The 6,450-nt window shown below is 37.9% G+C and overlaps 1 pseudogene; it reads left to right on the top strand.

Moving 5' to 3' along the window:
* The first annotated feature begins 3,965 nt into the window (after positions 1 to 3,965).
* LOC125807271 (probable serine/threonine-protein kinase PBL28) lies at positions 3,966 to 6,065 on the top strand (annotated as a pseudogene).
* Positions 6,066 to 6,450: the final 385 nt, after the last annotated feature.

Genomic DNA, 6,450 nt, shown 5'->3' with positions numbered 1-6,450 from the left:
TTTTAGCAAAGGCCAACTGGACATGCTCCATCATCATCTAGTGCACATGCACCAAAGAATAGAGGTGAGTTCAGGAACCATAACTCCCAGAATTCCAGAGCTAGAACTACCTAGTCTCAGGGTAGTGTGGCCCAATCGGCTAATTAGACTCCTACATGTGCTAAGTGTGGTAGAAACCACCCAGGAGCATGTCGTGAAGGCTCCAATGGTTGCTTCAAGTGTGGCAGACAAATCACTTCATGAGAGAGTGCCCTAAGAATAAGCAGGGTAATGGTAACGGGGGCAATAGAGCCCAATCTTCTTCAGCGGCTCCAGTAGATAGAGATGCTCCAAGAGGAGGTACTTCAGGGACATACGGAGGAGAAAACCGTCTGTATGTTATCAGTAGTCGCCAAGAGTAGGAGAATTCACCATATGTTGTCACTGGTATGATCAAAGTCTTTACTTTTGATGTTCAGGCATTACTTAATCCAAGTGCGAGTCTATCTTTTGTGACTCCGTATGTTTCTATGAGATTTGATATTCTTTCTGAATGACTTTTTGAGCCCTTCAGTGTTTCCACACTTGTTAGTGTGTCTATTCTAGCAGAAGGAATTTATTGTGATTGTGTCATCTCTGTCAATCACAAGGACACCATGGTTGACTTAGTTGAGCTAGACATGGTGGACTTTGATGTTATTCTAGGTATGGACTGGCTTCACGCTTGTTGTGCCTCAGTTGATTATAGTACTCGAGTAGTCAAGTTTCAGTTTCCTAATGAGCCAGATTTAGAGTGGAGGAGTAGTTCAGAGTGCCTAAGGGTCGTTTCATTTCATACCTTATGGCCTGAAAGTTAGTCTCTAAGGGGTGCATCTATCACTTAGTCCAAATTAATGACTGTAATGTTAAGACACCACCTATTCTGCCAGTTTGAGTTGTGAGTGAGTTCCCAAAGGTCTTCCCAAATAATCTTCCTGGAGTCCGTCCTGAGAGAGAAATAGACTTTGGCATAGACATTATTCCTGATACTCGACCTATCTCCATTCCGCCATTTAGAATGGCTCCAACTAAGTTGAAAGAGTTAAAAGAGCAGTTGAAAGAACTTCTTGATAAGGTTTCATTCGACCAAGTATCTCACCTTAGTTGAAAGTAAGAGAGTGTGATATTTCGAAGACAACATTCAAGACCCGTTGTGGTTATTATGTGTTTCTTATTATGTCTTTCGATTTGACTAATGCTCCTACAACATTCATGGATCATATGAGCATAGTGTTTAAGTCGTATCTTGACATCTTTGTTATCATATTCATTGATTGATTTATTCGAGGACTGAGGAGGATCATGCTAGTCATCTCAGAATAGTCCTCCAAACTCTCAAAGATAGAGAGTTGTATGCTAAGTTTTTTAAGCGTGAGTTTTTTCTTGAGTCCGTGGAGTTCTTAGGCCACATTGTATTTGGTGAAGGGATTCGAGTTGACACTAAGAAGATATAAGCACTGCAGAAATGGCCCAGACTCACATCTCCAACTGACATAAGGAGTTTCTTGGGATTGGTTGGTTACTATAGAAGGTTCGTCGAGTGGTTTTCATCTATTTCATCCCCATTGACCAAGTTGACTCAGAAAATAGTAAAGTTTCAATGGTCCGAAGCTTGTGAGAAAGCTTTCAGGAATTGTAAACTCGGTTAACTACTGCCCTAGTGTTGACCCTACCAGAGGGTACAAAAGGCATTATTATTTATTTGTGATGCATCCAGAGTTGGACTTGGTTGTGTATTGATGCAAAATGGTAAGGTTATAACCTATGCCTCCAGACATCTTAAGGTTCACGAGAAGAATTTCCCGACTCATGAACTTTAGTTGGCAACTATAATGTTTGCTTTGAAAATAAGGGGTCACTATCTCTATGGTGTTCATGTAGATGTGTTCACCGATCATAGGAGTCTTCAATATGTTTTCAGCTAGAAAGAGCTTAATCTCACATAGAGGAGGTGGTTGGAGTTACTCAAGGATTATGACATGAGTATTCTCTATCACCCAGGTAAGGCTAATGTTGTTGCTGATGCTTTGAGCAGGTTATCTATGGGTAGTACTGCCCATGTTGAGGAAGGCAAGAAAGAATTGGCTAAGGAAGTTCATAGATTTTCCCAATTGGGAGTCCGTTTATTGGATTCTAATGAAAGTGGAGTTGTGGTGATGAATGGGGTTGAATCGTCACTAGTGTCTGAAGTGAAGGAGAAACAAGAACAAGATCTTGTTTTGCTTAAGTTAAAAGCAAATGTCCATAAGCAGAAAGTGATGGCTTTTGAACAAGGGGGAGATGGTGTGTTGAGGCATCAAGGTAAATTGTGTGTACTAAGGGTAGATGAACTCCAAGAGAGGATCGTGGCAGAGGCTCATAGTTCCAGGTATTCAATTCATCCCGATTCCACGAAAATGTACCACGACTTGAGAGAAGACTATTGGTGGAGTAGTATGAAGAGGTGTGTTGCAGAGTCCCTTGCTAAATGTCCAAATTGTCAGTAGAGCACCAAAGACCCGGTGGTATGGCTCAAAATATAGATCTTCAAGAATGGAAATGGGAGATGATTAATATGGATTTCATTACTAGCTTGCCGCAATCTCGTAGACGTCACGATTCGATTTGGATGATTGTAGATCGGATGACTAAATCAGCCCATTTCTTTCCGGTAAAGACTACCTATTCAGCAGAAGATTATACCAGATTTTATATTCAAGGGATAGTCCAACTCTTTTTTAAATGGAAAAAATTAGCAAAGGACATTTTTGTAATCTAACTTTGAACATAAAACCTTCCCACTTTTAATATAGGGAATGGGCTCAAATATGTCATTGGACTTTAAGAAAAGGTTCATTTATGTCATCGGTTAAAAGTTTGGTTCATTCATGCCATTATTTTTAAACATAAAATATAAATGGTTTTGCAATACCATTTTTGCCACGTTGCCTCTTATAAGAGGTCTACATCACCAAAATTAAACCGGCCCACCATTTAACCCATTTAAAATTAATTAGTTAGTTAATTAAATTTTAAATTAAAATCCACACCCTTTAATGCCAACTAGACCTCCCTCTTATGATCATAATTCCAAATTTTCCTTCAATGATAATGACGAGGAGAGTGATGAAAATCAAGTAAACAAAGATGATGATTTAGAGTTTGCGTTTGTGATGGAACATCAATTTTCAACTATTTCTACTGATAAAATCTTCTATAACAGTCAGATTCGTTCAACTTTCACCATTTCAACAGAGATACATTATTATACAACGCCAAATTCAATTGTTATTTGGAGAAGGTTTCAAACTCAACCAAAGTCAATTCGAGTTTCATTAAGGAAGCTTTTCATGGATGATTGTGAAACTGCGTCATGGTCTTCCTCGTCGGAAGCCAATGACCTAAAAGGAATTCCTTCGAGAACATATTGCTTGTGGAGACCAATATTGATGGAAGAATCTCCATCTTAACTGTTTAAGAAGCGAAACTCCACTGGCTCCTCCTCTAAGAGGTGGAAGTTACATGACTTTCTTCACCGGAGTAACATTGAAAACAAACAATTCTGTTCAAAAAAGAGAGAAGAGAAAAGGTGGGTCAATTCAAAAAGAGATAAGCAAAAGGGTGGGTCGGATTAGTAAAAATGGGTCCAGATTTTAATTCTAAATGGATTAAAGGGTGGGAAATTTTTTGATGATGTGGACCTCTAATAAGAGGCCACGTGGAAAAAATGGTATTGCAAAATCATTTATATTTTCTTTTTAAAAATAATGGCATGCATGAGTCTTTTCTCAAACGGAAATGACACAAATGAACCAAACTTTTAACTGATGGCATAAATGAGTCTTTACTTAAAGTTCGATGGCATATTTGAGCAGTTTCCCTTAAATATAATATGATATGATTATGTGTTGCACCTATTAGCACATCAAAATGAAATGCATTGCTATTGATGAAGAAATCATCCATGAATGGGACAGTTTCCCCACCACAGTTGCTGCCAAAATGCCATCAACTTCTTCACACAGGCATTAGCCAAGCAAGCAATTCAACAAGGGAACCTCTTCCTCCATAAAGATCAATGGGGACGTTGTGCCTCTGGATCCTTTGAGCACCAGCCCTCTGTTTCCATCGATAAATGTGGACTTAATTCCCTCTATCAACAAAGCAGCCAATGTTCTATCCTTTCTTTGACAAGTATTGTGCAGGATCACAATTTTAAAGATGTCAGGGATAACTGTTCAAGTTTCACTTCCTCCAACTTAGACCATGCTTGCAAGGATTGCACGAGTTCCATCAAGTCTGCGAGGGATCATTTCCTCAATCAGTTTAATGCGAAAGTTAATGAAACAGAGAGAGCTATTTGTCTTGTGGCTGTTGTCATTTCAGTTACTACCACAAAATTAAACGATCCCTCTTTAATTGACGATTTCTTCAGATTTTTGCCAGGGCTGAATACTTTAGGTGAGGAAATTAATGACATTAGGTTTAATTAATTGCAATGTTTACTAATATCTTTCTTTGTACAGATAAGTCAAGTGAAGAGTACATTAAAATCAAATGTAAGTATGAGATTTCGACAAAGTAGGTAGCACTAATTGTTTCATAATCTTATGGAGTACTAATTAATTGACTAAATAAAATGCAGATCTTTGGCGAAAGCATTGGTTGCAATTGTTTTAGCAATATTTGTGATGATGATGGCGATATTTCTTGTTAAGTATGTAACAAGAAATGCTAGGGCTGGACGAAAGCTTCTTCTTTTGAAGCCAAAGATGTTTGCTTCTTGTCCAGGGCTATATACTTTCTCAAAAGCTGAGATTGAGAATGTGATAAATTATATAGATGAGAAGAAATTCCTGGGACGCGGTAGTGCAGGGAAAGTTTTCAAAGGAGTTCTTCCCAGTGGACAAGTAGTTGCTATCAAGCAGATATATAGAAGTAACACATCCGATTCTTTCAGTAGAGAACTCGAGAATCTTTCCAGAGTCATACATCCTAATCTTGTTTGCCTCTTTGGGTGTTGCATTGAAAACGGTGAACAATATTTAGTCTACGAGTATTGCTCTGCTGGAAATCTAGCTCAACATCTTCTGAGTAAGAAGAGAGTAGAGTAATTTTTCAAGATAGATCGTAATCACCCTTACTAATCAATGTGTTAAAAATCTTTTAGGGAAAGAGAGTCTTAAGTTGGGAACAAAGGGTGAAAATCTTAAGAGATTGTGCACTTGCATTGGGGTATCTCCACTGCTACATAGATGGATTCATTGTTCATAGAGATATTAAGGTATCAGCTAGTAAATCATTTCTCTTGAATTGTATTTCTTATGATCAATATATATCTACTTTATTTTTGTGAATTACGACGTGTGAAGCTTACAAATATCCTTTTAACAGAGGATTTGGAAGCAAAGCTATCAGATTTTGGGCTGGCAAAGATGTTGGGAATGGAAGAGAGCAAAGTGTTCACAGATGTACGAGGGACGATAGGTTATATGGATCCAGAATATATGAGTAACGCGAAGTTGACCTATGCAAGTGACGTTTACAGCTTTGGTATAGTAGCTTTACAGGTTCTTTCAGGCCAGAAAGTGATTGAACTTGATTTGGATGCCAGAGACCAACTAACAAGAAAAGTATGCTGTCCCTACCTCAATTTTTTAAGCTTATAGAATAAATTAGCAGTGATAATTAACCAAAAGCTACAGTTAATCAGGCAAAGGATGTGAGCATGGGTAAACGTGAACTAAAAGACTTTGAGGACCCGCAACTAAAAGGTGAAGTAAACAGTGTGGATTTCGAGTCCATACTTCAAATTGCAGTGCTCTGTGTTGCCAAATCAAGCAAAGGTCGTCCAACTATAGAGGTTGTCGTTGAGGAGATGGAGAAAGTCTTGAAAAACACATTGTCCGATAAGGTATGTAAAAAACACACGTACAATATAGTAAAACACACTTTAGAAAAGTTCATTCTAACTTGTCTTTCTGTTTTAGAAAGCCGCGGAGCAAAGTGCATTACCTGTATTAAGGAGATCACATTCAGTTGGTCAGTCATTCCTGTCTGAAACTTAACATCAAAGTATCTTTGATTTTGAATGCTTAGTTATTCTGTTGGGAGAAACACACTTTGATTTTTTTCGAACATTGTTTTTAGCTCGATGATGTGCAGCTAGCAAAGCTGCTTCCTGTTTGTGAAACCACATTTTGGTTCTTGAACATTAGTGATTTGTTGTATTATGGTGGTGTAAATTTAGGATAAGAATGATCCATTGTTGTTGTCTGTTTACAGAAGTACACTCTTGATTCTCCTTATCCGATTAAAATTTTGTTTACTATGTATTTACTGGAATTCGATGTATATACCCATTCTTGTATAAATTAAAATATGCATATTTTTGTATCTTCTTCTTCTGCTTGAGTCTCTGCCAAGATTTAATGTGGTTTAGTTTCCAATATT

This window comes from Solanum verrucosum, unplaced genomic scaffold (genome assembly GCF_900185275.1).
Source record: "Solanum verrucosum unplaced genomic scaffold, falcon-dt-bn FXZP01000153.1, whole genome shotgun sequence".
Taxonomy (NCBI): Eukaryota; Viridiplantae; Streptophyta; class Magnoliopsida; order Solanales; family Solanaceae; genus Solanum; species Solanum verrucosum.
Note: the sequence above shows the minus strand (reverse complement) of the source record. Positions and strands in the feature narration are given on the sequence as shown.